Raw genomic sequence first — 24,524 nt, 5'->3', positions numbered from 1 at the left:
AGGAGATGAGCCACCAGCTCAAGTCCAAGTAGGAACAGGGTCACAGGAGATTCAATCTTGGTCTAAGACCCCCTAAGCGATCTAACGGGGTAGGAAACAGTTCTGGGTATATAAGGCTGAGATGACATGGGATGAATTTTTTCTTTCCTTCCCTTCCTTTCCCTTTCCTTTCCTTTCTTTTTCTTTCCTTTTCTTTCTTTCTTTCTTTCTTTTTTTTTTTTTTTAAGATTTTATTTATTTATTTGACAGATAGAGACAGCCAGCGAGAGAGGGAACACAAGCAGGGGGAGTGGGAGAGGAAGACGCAGGCTCCCAGTGGAGGAGCCTGATGTGGGGCTCGATCCCAGGACCCCGGGATCACGCCCTGAGCTGAAGGCAGACGCTTAACGACTGAGCCACCCAGGCGCCCCTCTTTCTTTTCTTTTCATTTCTTTTCTCTTTTCTTTCTCTTTTCTCTTTCCTTTCCTTTCTTTTCTCTTCTTTTCTTTCTAAGGAAAATGGACGATGCTAGTGGGAAGGCCTTAGATGTGTCAAACATTTTGATGAGTTGATATATGTTCATTTGGGAAAGGAACCAGAGAGAGAGCCAATCTGGTATGTGCTGGAGAGAGAGAGAATGAGAGAGAGAAGTTTCAAACTGAGGATGGGGCTACATCAACAGGGCAGGAGGAAAAGGAGCCCATGAGACCAGGTGCTGCATGGGAAGGGCTAGAGCAAGAATCCTCTGACGGCAAAACTGCCGTCAAGGTGGACTAGAAAGAAATATTAAGTGTAGATTTTTAACATGTCTGCTGTTTGTGTCCTCTTTAGTAGTCAAAGCAAGGGGAAGACATGACCGGTTCTATAATTTATAGTTGCTTATAACAGGAGAATGTTGAAATTATGTTGATAATAATATTGACAAGGGATTCTGCCTTCCCAGTCTCTTATGAAGTTGGAGAAATGCAGAAATTTAGGTTTGAGAAAAGAAATAATTTGGAGGATAAATTTGGTTTTCCTTTAGGTGACCTAAACTTGAACAATAGAGAACAATGAGGACTTCTGTTTCTAGCAATATGGCAGACTAGATAGTCTCTTCCCTCTTCCAAAGCAAAACACTTACAAATGCTGGGCAGATCACAATGGGCATCCTTTTCAGCACATAGGTGAATTTATAAGAAAGAAGGGGAAAGCCCAGGGCCAAAACTCTAGAGTAAAATGAAAAATTGGAAGGGTTTGTAGGTCTCAATAACCAATATGCTTGGATGCTGATGGCCTCACAAGGACTGGAGACAGGTTTTAGGTCCACTGGAGACGAAATTGCTATCTGTGTGCATAAAGCAGAGACCTACGGTGGCAACAACAGGGAACAAGGTGGACTAGAAGAGAACTACTTTTGGCCAGTCACTGACTGAAAAAAAAATTTCCTGATGAACGGTAACTATAGGACTATTCTCACATGGTCTAGGGGTTCAAATTTGTATTGTCCACATGCTCTCATAACATTCACACCAACAATTTATTATTAAAAGTGCATCCTTGGACACCTGGCAGAAACAAGTGATACATCCGGAAGAGCATACCCTTAATCCAGGCCCTTACAAAACAAACCACAGAATTAATTCCCAGGATCTTCAGATACAGGAATCAATCGAGTCTTTAAATATGGTCAAGTGAATAAATAAATCAGTGAGGGAACAAAAATCATAATAGAGAAATAAAACCTTACAAATAGATATTAGGTATTTGAAAAAAAAAAAAGAATCAGGTAGAACTTCTAGAACAATTATAGCAATTGATATTAGAAACCCAGTGAAAGGGTTTTAGTTGCAGATTAGAAGCAGCTCAGGTGAGAATCAGTAAGTAAGAAACAGAAATAATCATGAATGCAACAAAGGGAAAGAGGGGTNTCTTCTTTGACTAGATTCATACATCTCTTTGGGTTACAGTATAATTACAGTTATGTCAACTTAGGAGCTATTGATAGGCTTGCAAAGAGAAGAAGAGGAGTTAATACCTAATGTATTTAGAACTATCTTATTAGCTTAAAGACAAGGTGATAAAAAAATTAACAATGGAAATTTTTTTATGGTCAAAAACATGATAAAAATTTCTCTTAGCCTGTCATTGGCAAGTGAACATCCAAAGAAAAGTGGGTGACCTTGAATGCCTCAGTACTATTTGGAAGAGAAAACACACCATGCTTCCAAGTGCTCTTCTAGAACGAAGAGTTGGAAAGTGTGGTGAAATAAGGATCACTTTACTTTTTTTTCTTATTTCAAAATTCTAGTGTGCATAGTATATTACCATTTGTAAAAAATAAAAATACGATGTAATACATATATATGCATACAATACGCATGAAACTGGAACAGAGGCTACCTCTCCTGAAGGGAACTGTGTGCCCAGCGGACAGATTGGTATGGGAGAGAGTCTCATTTCTCGCTGTATATCAGTAGTTCTCAAACTTTTTTAGTCTTAGGACCCCTTTAGGTGGTAAAAATTAATGAAGCTCCCAAAGAGTTTTTGTTCATGTGAGTAATATGTCTATCAATATTTACTATACTAGAAATTAAAATGAATCTTAAAAATACTTAATAATTCACTTAAAAATAAGAGTGGGGGCACCTGGGTGGCTCAGTTGGTTAAGTGTCTGACTCTTGATTTTGGCTGAGGTCATGATCTCAGGGTTGTGAGATTTAGCCCCAGTTGGCTCCATGCTCGGCTCAGAATCTGCTTGAGATTCTCTCTCTCTCTCGCTCTCTGTCCCTCCCCCACTGCGTGCGCATGCGGACGCTCGCTCTCTCTTTCTCTCTCAAATACATAAATAAATCTTGAAAAAACCCCCAATAAATCTATCATGTGTTAACATAAAATATTGTTAAATGAAAAATAACTGTATATTCTAAAACAAAATTTAGTGAGAAGAATGGCATGGTTTGACTTTTTTTTGCAAATCTTTTTAGTGTCTGGCTAAAAACATCTGAATTTTTTTGGCCAAATATTTGCTGCTGTGTTCAGTGCTTGTGATATCACACATCTTGAAGTGTCTGGAGAACACCACTGTACACTTGAGAGAGAATCAGAGTGAGAAAGGTAAGCAGTATCTTAGTATTATTATGAAAATAGTTTTCATCTCACAGACTTATGAAAAGGATCTCAGGGACCCTGAGAAGTTCCCTGGATTACACTTTCAGAATTGCTTCTGTATAAAATGTTTGAATTCTATACCATGCCATGCATGGATCAGCAAGTCAAAATACATCTAAACTTACATCATACAAACATCCATACCTGCATATGCATATATAAAAGTACACCTTTAAAGGCTCTCTTTTCTGATCTTTCTGGAAGGCAAAAAGAAAGGTAATTGAGGGTTTCTGTGAAGCAAGTGCATCACAGTTTTGATATCAGTGCTATCTCTAGCTTTAGAAAGGAAAATCTAATGTTTAGCTAATTATCGTGTCTAGTATTTTTAAAAACGTTATTTATTTATTTATTTAGAACACACATGTGAGCAGGGGGATGGGCAGAGGCAGAGGATGAGAGAGAATCTCATCATGAACTCAAACTGAGCCCAGAGCCCGACTGGGGACTCGATCCCATGACCCTGAGATCATGACTTCACTGGAAATCAAGAGTCTGACACTTAGCTGACTGAGCCACCCAGCTGCCCCGATGTCTGCCAAATAAATATTTGGCATTTATTGGGTGCTTATTATGTACTCGGCAGTGTGCCAAGGATTTTACCTTCCTTATCTAATTTAATCTTTTCCTGAACCATATGAAAAAGGTGCTATTATTTTCTTCATTTTATTAAGGAGAAACTGAAACTTAGAGAAGATCAGTCATGTGTCCAAGATCATGCAGCCATTAGGATTTTGTTATGTCCAACTCCAAAGCACATCACTCTCAAAAACTGGAAGATAAATGGTTGTCTTTTTCTTTTGTTCAATTTTTTAAATTGTGGTGAAATGCACATAACATAAAATTTACCATCTAACCCTTCTTTAAAGAAAGATTTTATTTAAATATTTGGCAGAGAGAAAGAGAGAGAGTGAGAGCACAAGCAGGGGTGGGGGGAGGGGCAGAGGGTAGAGAGAGAAGCAGACTCCCCGCTGAGCAGGGAGCCTGATGTGGGACTCGATCCCAGGACCCTGGGATCATAACCTGAGCCAAAGGCAGATGCTTAACCAACTGAGCCACCCAGAAGCCCCCATCTTAACCCTTTTTAAGTATACCATTTAGTAGTATTAAATACATTCATGCTGTTGTGTAACTATCACCACTATCCATTTCCATAATTCTTTTCATCTTGTAAAACTGAAACTCTATACCCGTTAAAAAATAGCTGTTCTTTCCATCCTTCCTCTAGTTCCTGGTAAATACCCTTCTGCTTTGTCTCTATAGTTTTGACTATTCTATCTCACGTAAATGGAATTATATAGTATTAGTTTTTTTTCACATAGTAAAATGTCTTCAAGATTCATCCATGTTGTGAAATATATCAGAATTTCGTCCTTTTAAAAGCTGAGTAATAATAATACATCATAGATTTACCACATTTTGCTTATCACTTCATCCATGGATAAACCCTTTGGTGGCTTCCACATTTTAGCTATTGTCAATAATGCTGCTGTGAACATAGATGTACGAATATCTCCTTGAGACCCAGCTTTCAAGAAATTTTGAGTGAAATCTGAATAAAGCCTTTAGTTTAGTTAGTATTATTGTACCCATGTACTTAATTTTGACAAACGGACTATAGATATGTTAATAGAGGGGCAAAGTTCCCTTCATCCTGGGAACTCTCTGTACACTCTTGCAACTTTTCTGTAAATTGCAAATTATTATAAAATAAAGATATATTTAAATAGTGAATTACAAGCTTTTAATACTTGGTCAGCGATAAATATACCTTTAGGAAGATTCTTCTCATGTGTAATCTTTTTCTATTTTAGTATAGGTACATATTGCTATTTTTGTCCATTTCCTCTTCGTCATGAAGAACCTCTGCTCTTTACTTGCCATAAAAAATGTTCTTTCATGACTTAAATTTTGAGAATTATGATAACTTATCACATACATTTGCATTTTAAATAATTCATATTATTTAATCAACTCAAAATTGTGGTTTAATTTTAATCCCTTTGTGGCTATTTGGTCGTATTCTCTTCAATATTGTCTTAAACTCACATAGGTGCAGCAACCTGACAATCGTTATGACTGGCTTTATTTTTTAACTTTATTGAGATATAATTGACATAGAGCATTATGTAAATTTAAGGTATACAATGTGTTGATTTGATACACTTATATTTTGCAAAATGATTACCACCCTAGTGTTAGCTAACACTTCCATTGCATCATCTAATGACCATTTCTTTTTTGTAGTGAGAACATTTAAGATTTACTCTCTTAACAACTTTCAAATATATAATACAGTATTATTGTTATAATCCCCATGCTGTATGTTAGATCCCCAGAATTTATCATCTTATAACTGGAAGTTATTTCCTTTGACCACATCTCCCTGTTTTCCCCACCCCTACCCCCTAGTAATCACCATCCTATGCTGTTTCTATGAGTTTGATGTTTTTAGAGTTCACATATAAATGAAATCATACAGTATTTGTCTTTCTTTAACTTATTTCACTTAGCATAACACCCTCAAGTTCTATCCATGTTGTCACAAATAGCAGGATTTCCTTCTTTTCTAAGTGGCTGAATAGTATTCCATTATATATATATATATATATATATATTTTTTTTTTCTTTATCCATATATATCACATTTTTTTTATCCATTCACCCATTGATGAACCCTTGGGTTGTTTTCATGTCTTGGCTATTGTGAATATTGCAGCAAAGAGCACAGGAGTGCAGATACTTTTTTGAATTAGTATTTTCATTTCTTTCAGGTAAATTCCCTGAAGTGGGATTTCTGGATCATATCGTAGTTTTATTTTTAATTTTTTTGAGGAATCTCCATACTGCTTTCCATAGTGGCTGCACCAATTTACATTTTCTCCAATAGTGCACAAATATTCCACATTCTCACCAATACTGTTATCTCTTGTCTTTTTAGTAATGGCCATTCTCAATGTGTATGGAATCACAAGACCCCAATTAACCAAAGCAATTATGAAAAAGAAAAAACAAGGCTGGGGACATTACACTTCCTGATTCCAAACTGTACTACAAAGTGATAGTAATCAAAACAGTATGGTATTGGCATAAAAGCAGACACATAGGGGCGCCTGGGTGGCACAGCGGTTAAGCGTCTGCCTTCGGCTCAGGGCGTGATCCCAGCGTTGTGGGATCGAGCCCCACATCAGGCTCCTCCGCTATGAGCCTGCTTCTTCCTCTCCCACTCCCCCTGCTTGTGTTCCCTCTCTCGCTGGCTGTCTCTATCTCTGTCAAATAAATAAATAAAATCTTTAAAAAAAAAAAAAGCAGACACATAGATTCTATTCAGTGGAACAAAATAGAGAGCCCAGAAATAAACCCACACATATATGGTCAATTAATTTACAACAAAGGAGCCAAGAATATGTGATGTAGAAAGAACAGTCTCTTTAATAAATGGTGCTGGGTGAACTTGATAACCATACACAGAAGAATGAAATTGGAGTCTTATCTTATACCATCCACAAAAAATTAATTCAAAATGGACTAAAAACTTAAGCATAACCTGAAGAAAAGATGAAGAAAAATCTCTTTGACATTGATCTTGACAACATTTCTTTTTTTTTTTAATTTGACATCAAAGCACAAACAAGAACAAAATAAATAAGTGGGACTACATCAAACTGAAAAGCTTCTGCATAGCAAAAGAAACAATTAGCAAAATGAAAAGGCAACCTATGGAATAGTAGAAAATATTTACGTATCAAATATCTGATAAGGAGTTACTATCCAAAACTATGAAGAACTCATACAACTCAATAGAAAAAAAGAATATCCAATTTAAAAATGGGCAGAATAACTGATGAGATATTTCTTCAAAGAAGACCTACAAATTGCCAACAGATACATGAAAAAATGTTTACCATCACTAACCACCAGAGAAATGGAAATCAAAACCACAATGAGAAACAATTAATTGTTGGTGTTAACAAAATGGATTCCACCAAGCCATGCGACAGCCAGAAGAGATATGAGGAAATCATTAAGGAAGTCAACACCTACGTTAAGAAAATTGGCTACTATCCTGACACAGTAGCATTTGTGCCAATTTCTGACTGGAATGGTGACAACATGCTGGAGCCAAGTGCTAACATGCCTTGGTTCAAGGAATGGAAAGTCACCTGTACAGATGGCAATGCCAATGGAACCATGGTGCTGGAAGTTCTGGACGACATTCTGCTAAGAACTTGTCCAACCAATAAGCCCTTGTTCTGCCCCTCCAGGATGTCTACAAAATTGGTGGTATTGGTACTGTCCCTATGGGCTGAGTGGAGACTGGTATTCTTAATTCTGACATGGTGGTCACCTTTGCTTTAGTCAATGTTACAACTGAAATAAAGTCTGTTGAAATGCACCATGAAGCTCTGAGTGAGTTTCTTCCGGGGGGCGATGCAGGCTTCAATGTCAAGAACGTATCTATCACATCTATCTTTCTCCTTCTCCCTCTGCCCTTCCCCCTGCTTGTGCTCTCTCTCTGGCTCTCTCTCAAATAAATGAAATCTTAAAAAAAAAAAAAGATCTACCAATAGAAACAGTTGGCTTCATGACTCAAGTGATTATTCTGAACCATCCAGAGCAAATCAGTGCTGGATATGCACCTGTGCTAGATTGTCACACAGCTCACATTGCTTGCAGGTTTGCCGAGCTGAAGAAGAAGATTGATTGTCATTCTGGAAAAAAGCTGGAAGATGGCCCCAAGTTCTTGAAATCTGGTGATGCTGCCATCATTGATACAGCTTCTGGCAAGCCTATCTGTATTGAGAGCCATTAGTTTTTAGTTAATATTTTTTAATGGAAACAACTTGACGAAAAATCTGTCACAGAATTTGAGACCCATTAAAACAGAATCTTAATGAGGAAAAAAACTACAATGAGATATCATTTCAAACCTGTTAGAATGGCATGACAAAAGATAACAAGTGTTGGTCTTGGTGCTTGATTTTTTTTTTAATTTGACACCATAGGAAAGGCAACAGAAGCAAAAATAAACAAGTGAGATCACCTCAAACTAAAAGGCACAGCAAAGGAAACCATTAACAAAATGAAAAGGCAACCACCCAATGGGAGAAAATATTTGCAAATCACATATCTAATAAGGAGTTAATATCCAAAATATATAAAGAAATAATACAACTCAGTACTGAGTTGTTGGGTAGAGGATCTGAATAGACATTTTTCCAAGGAAGATTTACAGGTAGCCAACAGGTACATGAACAGGTGCTCAACATCACAAATCATTAGGAAAATACAAATCAAAATCGCAAGGAGATATCACCCCACATCTGTTAGAATTGTTATTACCAAAAAAGATAAGGAATACAAGTGTTGCTGAGGATGTGGAGAAAAGGGATCGCTTGGGCACTGTTGGTGGGATTGTAAACTGGTGCAGCCACTGTAAAAAAAAATTATGGAGGCTCCTCAAAAAATTAAAAATAGAATTACCATATGATCCAGTTATTCCACTTCTGGGTATTTTTTCAAATGAAACAAAAATACTTATTTGAAAAGATATCTGTACCCCCCATGTTCTTTGCAGCATTATGTACGATAGCTAAGACATGAAAGTACCCTAAGTGTCCATTGATGGGTGAATAAATAAAATGTAATACACACACACACAGAGGAGTATTATTCAGCCATAAAAAGAACGAAATCCTGCCATTTGCAATAACATAAATGGACCTTGACAGCATTATGCCAAGTAAAATAAGCCAGACAAATACTGTATGATCTTACTTATATATAGAATAAAAAACAAAAATAACCACAAACCCCTCTGAACGCATAAATACAGAGAACAGATTGATGGTTGCCAGAGATGGCGGTCGGAGTTTGGGTGAAGTGGGTGAAAGTGGTCAAAAGGTACAAACTTCCAGTTATAAAAAAAATAAGTCCTGGGACGTAATGTACAGCATGGTGACGATAGTTAATACTACCGAACTGCGTATATGGAAGTTGCTGAGGGAAGAGATCTTAAAAATTCTCATCACAAAATAAGTCAGTCAGAGAAAGACAAATACCATATGATATCACTCACATGTGGAATTTAAGAAACAAAACAAACAAGCAAAGGGAAAGAGAAAGAGAAGAGGAGAGAGAGAGAGAGAGAGGGAGAGAGAAGCCAACCAAGAAACAGACTCTTAACTATAGAGAACAGATGATGGTCACCAGAGCGGAGATGGGTGGGGGATGGGTGAAATGGGTGATGGGATTAAGGAGTGCACGTGTGATGAGCACTGGGTGTTGTATGGAAGTGTTGAATCACTGTATTGTTTACCTGAAACTAACATTACAATTATGTTAACTAACAGGAATTTAAATAAAAACTTGAAAAAGTTCTCATGACAAGAAAAAAAAAAGTGTGGTAATAGATGTTAACTAGAGTTATTGTGGTGATCGTTTTGCAATATATATCTAATTATTATGTTGTACACATGAAACAAATATAATGTCGTGTGTCAATTATATCTCAATTAAAAAATAAAAAAGAAAATCCTAAATAAAAAGAGTAACCAGTTAGATAAGGTAGGAGAACGCATTAAGAAAGGGTAGGAACATAATATTATAGACATGTCCTCATAAACAAAAAGTTATATTTCTGGATTATGTGATTGCATTTGTCAGCTTTTTTAAACTTATTTTTCTTGATTTCTTTTCTTTTCCAAAATAAATATTCACCTTTTACCTGATTTTATATTCATATATTTGTATTCTTTGTTTTTTCTTCAAAGAGGTCTCCCTTCTGTAAGCTTTGGGTCCTGCAAAACCTGGCTCCAGCCCTGTTTGTCTGATGTGAAATGTGGATTCTTTTGAAAAGGCTGTGGTATGAGGAGTGATCAGTGCTTCCTTAATTGTTGTAGGGTGGGAGAGAACAAAGAATGCTGATTGATACCAACATAAAAGTAATGTGGTTTTTAACGTCTTTAAAATATCTTTATTGTTTTCTAAAATTAGAAAAACATAACTCAAACTATTTAAAAAATTTAGATAATACAGAGGTAATACAGCAAAAACAAATAAATAAAAGTCCCTTTTCCTTCGTCCCAGTCCCCTAGAGTTAACTGCTTATTGTTTGTTGTGAGTTTCTTTTCAGTTTTTCCATGTATGTTTATATAAATAATAGCATACATATGTTTGAATGTATAAATATATGTGCGTATAGATATATGTGTGTGTATGTCTATCTACAGCTCTCTCTTTATATATATACATCAGCATATATGTACATTTATAAGTCTATTTAAAAATGGAAAAAATTATAACAAAAATTAGATGATAAAATTTATGTTTTTCTATCTTCTCATTTCTCTGAGCAATGTGGTATGCACCTCTTTCCATATCAGTAGGACATATATCTACCTTATTCTTCTTAGATGTAAAATATAGATCTAGTATAATTTAACTAATCCCCCTTAATGTAGACATTAAGATTATTCTTATTCTTTTCTTATTATAAGCAACACTGCACTAAAACTCATACAAACATCTTGGTACAAGTTTATGAGTGTTTCCGGGATCCGATTCCTAGAAATTAAATTTCTGAATTAAAGGTTATGGACTTGAATATCTCCGTTATTTATTACTAAATCATCCTTTCAGAGTGGTTACCACCTCTTGTTCTGAATAGGGCCAGACCATGACCCAGACCATGGTTGTCCCCAACAGGCTAAGAATGTAGAGCCTAGCATTTTTTAAGGCTTCTGTTCTCTTCTTGAAGGGGAGGAGGGCAGGTCCAGCGATGTGGGGGAAAGGGCAGAGAGGCAGGGCCCCTGCAGCAGAGCTCTGTTTCTTCCCCATGTCCTGACCAATTCTGCCCTGGTGCAAACTGGCAGATCCACTCCACAGATCAAAACCCCTGCAGTTAGCTGGACCCCCCTATCTCAGGAGGCTGCTTCATGCACATCTGATGTTATTCAAGCATGCTTTTGAGGGGATTTCACCTCTCATTTCCTCCTTTGCGAGAAGTGATTAAATCATTCCTTGTAACTACATTCACTAAGCTCTCTGAGATGGGTTCTTATACACCTAATTTTCTCCGTGTCCTTGTATTTCCAAGGCTGCCGTCCTGCAGGGAGCTCGGGGAGCTCCCTCACCTTCTTTGCCCCATTGCCCATCGCCCATCACAGCACCTGTGCGAAGAGCCCCCTTTGCCCAAGGCACAAGGTCAAGCGTTGCCTCGCAGCTTTCCTTGCAGTCTCCTTCTTGCTCACGTGCTGACTGTAATAATTTCTGTGGATTGTTACTTTCCCTCTAATTTCTCACAGCCGGGTTCCTGGCCCACCAGTCAGTTCTGCTCTGAAGTTTCTTTTCCACAAGCGGCACCTCGGTCTAGCGCCTTGTTTAAATTCTTCCGTATTTCTTTGGATATCTTCCTATTTCCGTCCCTGGAGGCACCACAGGATCTACTATCCCCAGCTGTCTATCTTTTGTCGTCCAACAGTGAGAACCAAAGCAACGAGCTAGCAGACCTTCATTGCCAGGCTCAGCATTTCCAGCTTTCTTCGGTAAATATAGATCAAGCATGGTAAGTGGAATTAACCACATACCCTTTTTGAAGGCCGTCTTTGATCTTCAAAATTACCATATTTATTTTATCACCCTGCTTAGCTATTGCAGTGTGGTGGGAGGAAATGTTTAAGTTTTAAGTACTTGAAAGGCTTTTCTGCCAGAGTCAGCAGTGACTTGTCAGGCAAACAACGTCTGAGGAGGGGCTTTGAGTTTGCCCGCCCTCGTGTGATCAGGCACAGGCTTTAACATGGGAAACTGAGAAAGACTTTAGAGCAAAGGTATTTATTTCATGGCTGTATATGGGTCTTCACCTGCCAATAGGTACTTAAAAAAAAAAAAAGCCTCTAAAAAAAGAAGATAGATACATACCTCTTTCAAAGGGTGAAATCAGAGCTGTATCAGCCAGGCTAGTAGGACTGGGGAGAGGCCAAGGTTAGTGGTTGGTAATGTGGCTACTGGGCTGTGTGCTCATGATAGCCGGGGTGGAGCGGACAGTGTGATAAATGAATCATTGACTCTGTGGTGAAACAGTCTGACCAGTGTCTCAGATTGACAAGCCTCCCACCAGTGTGCTATGGATACTCATGTGCAGAAAATCAGTTAGAAGGATAGCTCGTCACAAGGAAGGCAGCAGTTACGTTGATTTGTGTTTTACAAGAGGGGAAAAGAAAGTTCTTGAATTTCCCTTTTTAAAAATAACTCTGAGACTGAATGGAATTCGTTTATGTTTATCTGTTTCATCAGACCACGAACTTCTTGAGAATAGGTTCTGTCTTTTAAAGAAATCTTTTTATCCCAAACACCTGACACCGTGCCTATTAAATAAATATTAGTTGGAAAGACCAGGCACAAACTAATTATAAAAGAAGAAATCCATTCATTCATTCTGCTCAGCAAACATTCAAGAGCCACTATGATGTGCTGGGTTTTGGGCATTCAGATGAATTAGAAATACCAGTTTGCACGGGGCTCACAATTCAGAAGAGGAGATGGACATTGTTACAGGTGGCATAACAGGCTGAACAAGAAGAAAGGGAAGGGAGTGGCCAGTTTTACCCTGGGGGTGGGTAGGTAACCTGAAGCGATGCTTTAACTGGGTTTATTTTTAAAGGTTCACTTAAACATGATACACACATAGTGCACATAGTATATGCGTGTCAAGCGCCAGGCGGAACAGTGTGATGGAAGGAGCACTGCTGCAGAGTTTGCACACCTGAGTCCCAGAGCTGCTTCCATGTAGCTGTGAGGCATTAGACAAATCATTTAAACTCTCTTGGCTCTTGCTCTTTTTTTTTTTTTTTTAAGATTTTATTTACTGATTTGTCAGAGAGAGAGCATAAGCAGGGGGCGTGGCAGGCGGAGGGAGAAGCAGGCAAAGGGAGAAGCAGACTCCCTGCTGAGCAAGGAGCCAGATGGGGGACTTGATCCCAGGACCCTGGGATCATGACCTGAGCCAAAGGCAGACACTTAACCGACTAAGCCACCCAGGCATCCCGGCTCTTGCTCTTTGATTTATAAAATGAGGTTATTGGACCAGGGAAGGAAACACCTGGTGAGGAGCATACTGTCAACCCTTCCTCCTACACATATAACAGAGATGACATCTTCTCTTGTGAGCTCGTTCCCAGTCTTTCAAACAGACACTGCCAGGTAGCCAGAAGTGATACTGAGATGAAATCTATTTTCTCTCCCTGAACAAGATCATCTCTAAGGCTTGTGACCTAAGCTATGAAAACACATATAGAGCTAAAACTCAACTAGCCTCATCATGGATCACTGAATACCCGAAGTCAATCGATTCCCTTTCTTTTCGATATATTTTCTCCTTCCATTTTTTTCTAGACCTATTAACTTGCCTAAAGTTAGTGCTTCCAATTTCCATGCTTTTCCTTTGAAGGGAGCAATTAGGAGCAAAAAGAAACATAGAAGACCTCAAAGGTCTTCTACCGGTTTTGTCAGTTAGGTATAAATGAGAGTTGCCCACATGGAACGCCTGCCCTGCAACCACAGCCGAGACCCTAGACACGACCAGACTGTGCTTGTGCTGAGAATTTATAGTTACACCTGCACCTGCACCTTATAGCCACGCCTATACTTCGACCCCAACCCCTACACCTGCACCTATACCTATGTCGACCCCAACACACGTACCTATACTTACACTTATACTTAAAAGCTCATGTCCTTTTTTTTTTAACCCACTGATTTCCAGACAGAGTTTGTCTCTTATTGATACACAGAGAACACTGTAGCAAGTTCTATTGTCTATTGTCAGATTCATAAGCCAAAAAAAATTCTTTCAAAAACTACTGGCAACCAGTCATGACCAGACATGTGAAACATCTCACCAAGAGCAGGGACAGAACATTAAAGACATACAGCTTGGACCATGAAAGAAGCGCGAGACAGGATGTGAACTGTCTTCTACTGGAAAGAGTGTAATGTAGAAAAAATAAAACAAAACAGAAACCAAAAAAAACCAACAACAACAACAAACAAACCCCATCAAAAACAAACCCTAAAACCCAAGAACAACAGCAACATGGTGAGACTTGCTCACCAGGCACAAAGTCAGGTGCTAGACGAACCTCAGAATAGTCAAATAGTCCAACTGTCTAGAATATGTGGTTTCTGGAATGCATGAAAAGTGAAAGGTCAATGTTCTATTAAGATAATTGTCTTTTTTCAGATTCTGCTTAGACTTGTTGAAACCTAACTCTTTCAACACAATTTTTGGTAAGATTTTCCAAAGGAGGGATACTCTTTCTGCTTATTCTAATAACTCTCCTCATCAAAGTGGCATTCTGGATTGCTTCATTTCATAATCACAGGTCAGAGAAGAAGCCTCTCCTGATATCTGAGATCCTCATTGGAGATTTTTGGTAGAGACACAGAGGTGCTCTGGACGGGCTATCTTCCCTGAAGAGCTAATGCATCGCTCTCCTTACACTGGGTATTTGCCCTCACATAAGACTGTTTTATTTTCCACCCAAAACTTATTGATAGCTGAAATTATTTTATCTTTTTGTTTCCCTTTGGGGTGGCTCCCTGTGGGGGATGAGTGGGGGGCCAGTCTACACTGCAAGCTCATTTTCTTTGGCCCACAGAAGGATATACACCAATCTTGAATCTGAATGTTTTTAGGCAGAAACTCTCCAGCTCGACATAATAATCACCACTCCTTCCTGTCTCACGCTTGGCTCTTCACACATCTGAGTTCTCTGCTTTGTGCAGGAAGGCAAGTCAATGTGGGGACTGTGGCTTCCATATAGTAGGTCTCCTGTGGGCCCTATAACTCCATGGAGTGGGGACCTCATGTGTACTCCAGTACGTATGATGGCAAACATTCAACAAGTATGTGTTCACTGGGGTATAAAGTGAGAGGCTTTATTTTTTGGCTCCTTCTGACTTGTAGGTCAAAGGGGGGGCATCTTACCCTTCTCATGCTTTCACTTTCTCACCTGTAGAAGGTTTGAGTGGTTTAATATATGTGGAATTGGAAGGGAAGTGAGCAGAGGCCCTGTTAAGATTCTTTTAAGATCCCTGATCAGTACTCACCAGACAATGAGGAACTTCCTTGCAGGCAGGCTTTTGTAGAGAACGGAGCTGCCTTCTTAGATGGGGAATAAAGCTTTATAAGTCTCAATATTGTAAGGCCCCTGCCCATGAATGATGAAGTCATGAAGAATCAATCTGCATGCTGAGCAAAATTATACTCCTCCACCTCCAAAGATATCCACATCCCAATGCCCCAAATCTGTGAATATGTCACCTGACATGGCAACAGGGACTTTATAGATGTGATTGATTTAGGGCCTTGAGATGGGGAGATTATGCTAGATTAACCATTCAGGTGGGCCCAATCTAATCAAAAGTATCCTTATAAAAGAAAGAAGGAGGCAGGAGAGTCAGAGTCAAGGAAGGCTATGGGAGGGCGAAAGCAGAGATCAGTGATGCCATTGCTGAAATGGGCCATAAGCCAAGGGATGTGACTGGCCCATAAAGTCTGGAAAAGTCAAGAAACAGATTTCCCCCTGGAGCCTCCAGTAAGAATGCAACCCTGTCTGTGCCTCGATTTCAGTCCCATGAGACATGTATCAGACTTCTGACCTTCAGAGCTATAAGGTAATAAATTTGTGCTGTTCTAAGACACGACGTATGTGGTAATTTCTCACAGCAGCAATAGGAAACTAACACAGTAAGGCTGTACTTAGTGAGCATCTGTTGTGAGTCAGGAACTGTGCTCTGTTCCCAAAATAAAAGGTAGACATGATCATTAAATATATTTTAGTAGGATAAGAAAATATTAAAGAAATATTTATAAACAACAGTCAAGCAACAAGAAGTATGAGAAATCCTACAACAGAGACATTTGGGGTGTTATAAGACCATTAAACAAAGAGAAACGTAGCCTAGTTTGGGGTGACTAGAAAGGGATACTTAGGTTGAGATCTGAACAATGGGTAGTAATTAGCTATGAGAAGAGATCCAGTAAGAGTGTTCCAGGCATAGGGAACAGACTAGGTGAAGGTCCAGAGTGAACATGGGACATTCAGGGAGAAGGAAGATCCAGTGAAACTGGCATGCTCGGGAAGTGGGGAAGAGAGGCAGGAGCTGAGGCTGGGGAAGTAGGCCGTTCCAGGCAGTGTAAGGCTTTGACGAGCACATTAAGCTCCCCGCTAAGATTTTGGACTTTGCAGAGAAAGACAAATACTGTATGATTTCACTCATATGTGGAGCTTAAGACAGAAAACAAAGGAGCAAAAGGGAAAAAGAGAGAGAGACAAACCAAGAAGCACTCTTAACTATAGAGAACACACTGATGGTTCCCAGAGGGGAGGTGGGTGGGGGGATGGGTGAAATGGGTGATGGGGATTAAGTAATGTGCGGAAGTGGTGAATCACTATATTGTGGCCTGAAACGAATACAACACTGTATCTTAACTAACTGGAATTAAAATAAAAACTTAAAAAAAAAGATTTTGGACTCTGTTTTTCAAAACCATAGGAAGTTTTTCCAAGGGCTGCTAGGTGACAGAACTAGATTTTCTGTCTAGTCTCCAGGTAGTTGGAGAGACATTCTGGCAAACATTTTTCGAGCTTATCCATACCCTCGTCTCTCTTTTCTTCCAGAAACAGAAGGCTGTCTCACTTCCTTATCTCTCTGCAGGTAGGTGGGGCCAGTTGACTACTTCTGGCCAACGAGCTGTGAGCCAAAGTAACGCGTTCTTTCTAGGTTGACACATGCAGGGGTCAGCGTGAGACCCTCCGGCATTCCTTTTCTCTGTCGTGTCACCCAGGGAGACCGCAAGTTTAGATGTTGCAGCCGAAGGATGGCAGAGGCATCAAGAATCTAGACTTCTGGGCCCTGCATGGGGGCATTGCCCCAAAGGCTCCTGGACCTGCAGCCGACTTTGAGCTAGAAATAAGCAGTCACTGTGTTAAGCCCTTGATGTTTTGGTGGTGTTATTGCATAGCCTTATTTTCCCTGATTAGTTGAGTCATCTAATACAGTGTGTCCTCAATCATCAGCGTGAACCTGGGGGACAAAGAATCTTGGATCCCAACCCAGCCTGTTCTGATACAGGCCCAGGAAGAGCCAGGGAATTTATCAGTACATGTCATCATAGCAACTACTGATTCTACTGGTTTGTCCTGTGCCAGGATTATCAGACCTGGCCATGTGGCCTGGCCTGCCTGTGTATAGCATATGTTATTCAAAAAAAGAAAGGAAACATTAATGACCATTGTCATCTTGGGGATCCGGGGACATCTTTTGAGATAACAGTGTACTTAGGAATGTCAGAGGAACCCGGTGTATTAATTTGCCAGGGTTGCAGTAACAGAGTACCATGGACTGGGTGGTTTATACAACGGAAATTAATTTTCTCATCGTTCTGGAGGCTAGAAATCTGACCTGAAGGTGTTAGTTTCCTCTGAGGCCTCTCTCCTTGGCTTGCAGATGGTGTCTTCTCCCTGGATCTTCCCACGGGCTTCCCTCTGGGTGTGCCTGTGTCCTACTCTCCTTTCGTAAAGACAACGGTTGTACTGGGTTAAGGTCTATCCTAAGGGCCCCACTTTTTAAAGACTCTATCTCCAAATACAGTCACATTCTGAGGCACTGGGGGTTAGGACTTCAATGTATGAATTTGGGGGACACAATTCAGCCCATAACACTGAACTTTAAGGAAGCACCATTATTTTATGAAGCCTGCAAAGAGAGGACCTTGACTCAGAGATGGGGGTGTTTCTAATTAAGAGAGGAGATACACGGTTTACGTGGTGAGGAGTGTGATTCCCATGGGTCTCTTACAACTTAGGGAAACGTGCATTTCCTACAATAATTTTGTGTAGTCAACGTACTACACAGTGTTTCATGTCCTGCTAGGCTGGAGATTACATTCCAGAGGAAGTTAACAAAGAAACTTTGTATTCGACGTTGAATGAATATCCCAGGAACGAGTGGAGAGCCCTTGAAAATCTTAGTGTCTTGCTTTTTTTTAAGCAAATATAACAATCGGGTGGTTTATATTGAAATGCTTGCACACATGCATATACTTATATTTTTAACTTTAATTTTAAAAAGAGCTTTTGCCCATTTGTCTGTTCTCATTGTTTTTTATGTTCGGAAGGATCTAGAATACAATTATTTTCTCCTGAAACTCTCTTCTATTTTACAGAGAAGGGAATAACTAGTCCAGTACTTCAAAGATTTTAAACACATGTGGATTGTTTACTCCCAAGGTTTATAACTGTGACCTGTTGCATCGTGTGAATTTAATCAGGGTATCCTCACCCCATGAGGAAAGGGAGACCGGGAAATTGAGGGGACTGGGGGAGCCCACTTTGTCGGCTAGAGACAGAGCCAATATTATAGCCTGTGTATTTGAATGCTGCCCCTAGAGCTGGGTTCCAGACACTTCGCAGCAGGAGAGATTTGTGGCCTATTTATAATATAGTTCAAAAAGTCTGTTGAATACATTTAGGGGTTTCAGCAGATTTTCAATTAAATGGGAGACAGTGTTCTGTTGTAAAACACCAAACGACCAAACAAAAACGAATGAGGGGAGCTTAGAATGCAGAGTTGGAAGCAGTTTTTATTGCTTGCTTCTGTTCAGACCCCTACTGGGAAGAAGACTTTGTCAGTCAAGGCGGGCTAGGTAGCGCTGCAATAACAATGAAAAGTCTCAGCGTCCTAACACAGCAGTTTTACTTTCTCTGTGGAGATTCCCTATTTGCTGAGTGATTGCCATCATAATTTCTCTTGAATGTAGTTTCCTTTAACATTTTGAACATTTATTAAAGCTATTACTGTAATCACCCAGTGCCCATCACAAGTGTACCCCTTAATGTCCATCACCTATTTCCCCATCTGCCTGCCCACCTCCCCTCCAGTAACCATCAGTTTGTTCTCTAGAGCTAAGAGTCTGGTTATTCGTTCGTTTCTCTGTCCCCCCTCCCTTTTCTTGTTTGTTTTGTTTCTTCAGTTCCACATATGAGTGAAATCATACGGTGTTTGTCTTTCTCTGACTGATTTATTTCACTTAGAACATATTATTTGTAGTTGCTTTGAAATCTATATTTGGTAAAACCAAAATCTGTGCCCATTCAGAATCAGTTTCTTTTGACTGGTCGGTCTATCGATTGATCGATCTATCTATCTATCTATCTATCTATCATCATCAATCATCTAGCTATTTATTCGAGCGTGGGTCACATTTTTCTGTTTTTTGCATGTCTGTTTTTTGTACTTATGTCTTACAATGTTTGATGGGGAAATTAGGCATTTTCATAACATATTGTAGAAACCCTGGATTTGGTTTCATAATCTGACGCCTCTGCTGTGTACAACCATTGATTTTTATTTATTATTAGTACGGGTTTCCAGGAGTTGCCTTTGTGTCTATATGTTAGTGGTCAGTCAGTGATATGTCGAATTTTATCGTTTTTTTCAGATATGATTTGCTGACTATTTCATGGTGTCAGAGCTACTAGTCTATCCAATGGTACTTTAAAACAATTTTTATAATTTTTGCTAGTTTATAGAAATATAATTTTTCTTTGTATGTTGGTCTAAATTCATTAGGAATTCTAATTCGACATCTAGTTTCTTTTGGATTTTTTCAGACATAATTTGTGACTAATGGTTATTTTTAAAAATTACCTTTTATTTCTTTTTGTTGGCTTATTTCACTGGCTAGTACCTCCAGTACAATGTTGCACTGAAATGCTGGAAGAGTATCTTTGCTTCATTTCCAGTCTCAGGGGCAAAGTTTTCAGTATTTCCCCGTTGAGTTACGTTTGCTATAGGATTTTTGTTGAGTATTCTTAATTACATTGAGGAATTTCTGTTCTCTTTGGTTTTTAGAATTTTTTTTTTAAAGATTGTATTCACTTACTTGACAGAGAGAGAGAGAGGGAAGGAGCACAAGCAGAGGGAGCTGCAGGCAGAGGGAGAAGGAGAAGCAGGGTCTCCGCTGATCAGGGAGCCCAATGCGGGGCTCAATCCCAGGACACTGGGACCATGACCTGAGCTGAAGGCAGACGCTTAACCAACTGAGCCAACCAAGCGCCCCGGTTTTTAGAGATTTTTAAAAAATTATGAATGAGTGTTGAATTTCATCACATACTATTTATGGATTCATTGATATTATCATGGTAATTTTGAACATGAAACATTGCATTCTGGAATAAATTTAACTTGTTGGTAATGCATTATTTTTTATATGCCTCTTGATTCAATTTGGTCGTATTTTGTTTAGAGTTTTTGAATTGACATTCATGAAAAATTTCTTCCTCTCCCCTTTTCGAGAACCTTACCATGTTTTTGGTAATAAGATTATGCTGGCTTTATAAAATCAGTTAAGAAATGTTTTTATTTTTTCCTATTCTCTGGAAGAGTTTGATTATGTTAGTATTATTTCTTCTTGAAATGTTTGGAAGAATTTATTGGAGTAGGCATATAGGCCTGAGGTTTTAAATTATAGATTCAATTTATTTAAATATATATTACTATTCAGATTTTTCTATTTTATTTTGTTTCAGTTTTGATGTTTTGCATTTTTTCTAAGACTTGTCCTTTTCTTGTTAAAACATTTTTTCGAGTATAATTGACACAATGTTGCATTAGTTTCAGATGTACAACATAATGATTTGACAAGTTTATGCTATGCTGCTACCATCCGCCACCATACAGCGCTGTTACAATATCATGGACTATACCTGAGCCAAAGGCAGATGCTTCACTGACTGAGCCACCCAGGCGCCCCTCTTATGATGTTAATGTTTGTAGGATTTGTAGTGCTTTCCATTTTTCATGCTTGAAACGAATCATTTGTGCCTTGTTTCTTTATTATTCTTGATAAGGTTATATAAATTTTATCAAACAGATCCTGGACATAGAAAAAGGGGCCTGTGGAAATACAGGCTGACCAGCAGGCCTGCTGGCTACAGGATAACGGAGGGCAAATTCCTTCCTCCTGCGGAAAAAAAAAAGCCTACAACCTGCTCATTTCTGAAGACTTGTCTCTCTTCTGTGGAGAGAACACCTAATCTGATTTAAGATGTTCAAGCAACTCTTTCGCTGAAGGGCTTGAGTAAGTGTCCTACAGCTGCACAGAGTTGAGACGGAGGTGAGAGGCGATGTGCTTTGAGCTCACTCACTCATGGGGAGTGGGATGGAATGGGGGACATGACGGGTGGATATAGCTTCATCTTGTCTTCAAGAAGGTGAACCACAAATAGACTTCCTCGTTCTTTCACTCTCCTTTCCGCCAGTACTACCACTTTTCTCTCTTCTGTCCTCACTTAGGTCCTCCCCAAGAGCAAAGTCCCCGCTCTTGCCCTTCACTCAGCATAGTGAAACAGCACATCCGGACCCTTCCTCAGCCTTACAACAGAGGCATCTCAGGCCCCTGCTGGTTAACACTGGGGTCTTCTGCTCAGACTCCTGACGACTTCCCTGTGGTTGGGGTCCCTGGGAATGGTAGCTGCTTTAACTTAGTTCTAGCTCTCGGTGTCGACAATGCTGAAGCCAGTTTTTCTCCTGAAGAATTTGATGACAAACACACTTCTCCATTGGAGTGATTTATTTTTTCCAGAAAATTTTTTGGTCTCTTCTGTGTGAGGCATGTGTGTTCTTCATAGTCTCTGACCCTACTTTTCATGAAAGGAAACGAAATGAAACAAAACAGATCCTGGTTTTGTTATGCTATAAGCACATTTTTCTTTCTTCTCACCTAATTTTCATTACAAAGTGTGCCTAGATTAACTGAGACTGCTTCTGCTTAGCTTTTTGGATCAAAGGGCTCCATACTCAAATAGTGTCTCCCTGACCCCCAAATTTCTCCTATGACAGATGTGGTTGAAATTTCATCTACCAAGTAAATATTCAGGATTGGAAAATGTACTTGCAGCTCTACAGGCAGAAGTGTTCCAGTGAGAGAGATTGCGCCAACTTCTTTTTTTTTTTTAAGATTTTATTTATTTATTCGACAGAGATAGAGACAGCCAGCGAGAGAGGGAACACAAGCAGGGGGAGTGGGAGAGGAAGAAGCAGGCTCACAGCAGAGGAGCCTGACGTGGGGCTCGATCCCAGAATGCCGGGTTCACGCCCTGAGCCGAAGGCAGACACTTAACCGCTGTGCCACCCAGGCGCCCCTGCACCAACTTTTTGAACAGTTATCTTTATTTTTATATATGGCTTTGCCAGTGATTTGATGGAAACACATCAGTGATTGCGATAAATCCTGTTTAAGTGAATATTGAAAATTCATGTAAGATTATTTTTAATTTTTGCGAGTGAGCTGAGTATAAAGTAATTTGATATTCATGCTCTTCCTTCCTGTCCTCTCATAATACATATGGTCTCCAGATGTTGAAGCGAGGGATTTTTTTCCTGGAAAATGAAAGTTTTGGGTTAGCATATGGAAGATAACAAAGCATGTCTCAAAATGAGACTGATGCCAATTTAAATCCCTGGGACCTCTGATGCAACCTTGCCACATGCTGCATTCGGGACTGAAAGAAAAGGAAGCCCAGTGATATTGCTAAAGCACCAAGTATTTCAAGGGATCATTGTAGAAGTTTTTCCATGTTTTATCCTATTACATTTTTCTTGACAACCTTGCCAAATAGATTTTTTCCTCTCTTTCTCTCTTGCAAATGAAGAGGGTCAAGCTTAGGGAGTTTAAGTAGTTTTCTCAGGTTCCCGGATATTTGGTTGCAAATCTAGAACCCAAGACTATTTGACTTAGAAGCCCTTGCACTGTGCCACATACCATATTGCCAACTCGAGGAGTTGAAAGTCCCGCATGTTCAGCTACACCCTACAGTGTTACTTCAGGACAAAGGTACTATGCATGGCCTTGCATCTGTATGGTTTCACGCCTCTATGCTTTTGAGGTCTGGGATCATGACATATCTAGTTTTTTCATACTAGATAAATATGTCATGAATACCTAGCTATTAAAATGGATGAATGAATTAGACCTGGCCATTCTAAAACCTTTTCCAAAGGAGCTCCTCTTTTAATAATTTCCATTTTTCTTAAGCCTTCTAGTTATTAGAACCTGAGAGATCATTTGAGGAACTTTTTCTCCTTGGCTACTTTAACATTCATAAAATTATCAGATTAAGTCATTTTACTTTTGTAGTGTCTCTAGCACCTGTCTCCTCCTTTTTGTTACCATTGCCACCACCTTTACTCCAGCTAGCCTCAAGGACGATCTGTCTACTTCCATCCACTCTCTGTTTTACTCTGTCTCATCCGTTCATCCATCCATCCATCCATCCATCCCTCCGTCCATTCGTCATCCATCTTTTCATTTCTTCAACAAACATTTTGGGAGTACTTACTAAAGATACAATAAACAGATTATCACAATACAGCATGATAAACGCTTAAGAAAAGATTGTTTAGAGTGCCATGAGAACAAGAAAAGGGACACTCTTACCCAATTCAGGGAGAGAGATGCAGAGAAGGCTTCTTAGAGGATGCGTAATCTGAGCTGAGCCTTGAAGAATCAGTTGAGTTAGAAAGGCGAAGGGGATGGAGAAGGCAAAATAAGAACCACAGGGTCCCTCTCGTGCTGCATCACCATTTCTTTTCCCTTGTTTCTATTTTCCCCCATAGTAGTTTGCAATATCTGGCATATTATGTAGTTTACCTGCCATACTCTTCTCAGAACTATCCAATGACGTTCCCTCTCACCCCTAGTAAAAGCCAAATGAATCACAGTGACAGCCCAGACTACCATGGTGTGGCTCCTGTTAGCCCTCTGACCTCTTTTCTCCCCATTTTTCTCCTCATTCACTCTGCATCAGCCACACTGGGCTCCTTGTTGTTTCTTGAATGCATCAGGCTGCCTCCTGCCCTGGACCGTTTGCACCCATTCCTCCTTCCCTCTGTGTGCAATGGTTTCACAGATGTCTGCATGACTAACTCCCTCATTTCCTGTAGGACTTACTCACACTATTACACAGGGCTTCCCTGATTATCCTGTTTGTAATTATATACACTCATCTCCCTACCAGAACTCTCTATCCCCTCATCCCCCCCCCCCTTTATTTTAAGTAGGCTCCACACCAAGTGTGGAACCCAATGCAGGGCTTGAACTCAGGACCCTGAGATCAAGACCTGAGCTGAGATCAAGAGTCAGATGCTTAGTTAACTGAGCCATCCAGCCATCCCTCCATCACCCCTTTTTGCTCAGAAAGTATCATCTTTGATCATACCATGCATTTATATGCTTATTTCATTTACTCCCCAAAGAATGTAAGCTTTTACATTTTTCAGTCTTTTAAAGTCAATTCTGTCTTCACTACCTAGATGAGTGCTGGCACACAGAA

General features: G+C 39.6%; 1 pseudogene; it reads left to right on the top strand.

The window, feature by feature from the left end:
- The first annotated feature begins 7,018 nt into the window (after window positions 1-7,018).
- Window positions 7,019-7,939, top strand: LOC103669246 (annotated as a pseudogene).
- Window positions 7,940-24,524: the final 16,585 nt, after the last annotated feature.

Source organism: Ursus maritimus, unplaced genomic scaffold, assembly GCF_017311325.1.
Source record: "Ursus maritimus isolate PB19 unplaced genomic scaffold, ASM1731132v1 scaffold_2, whole genome shotgun sequence".
Taxonomy (NCBI): domain Eukaryota; kingdom Metazoa; phylum Chordata; class Mammalia; order Carnivora; family Ursidae; genus Ursus; species Ursus maritimus.
Note: the sequence above shows the minus strand (reverse complement) of the source record. Positions and strands in the feature narration are given on the sequence as shown.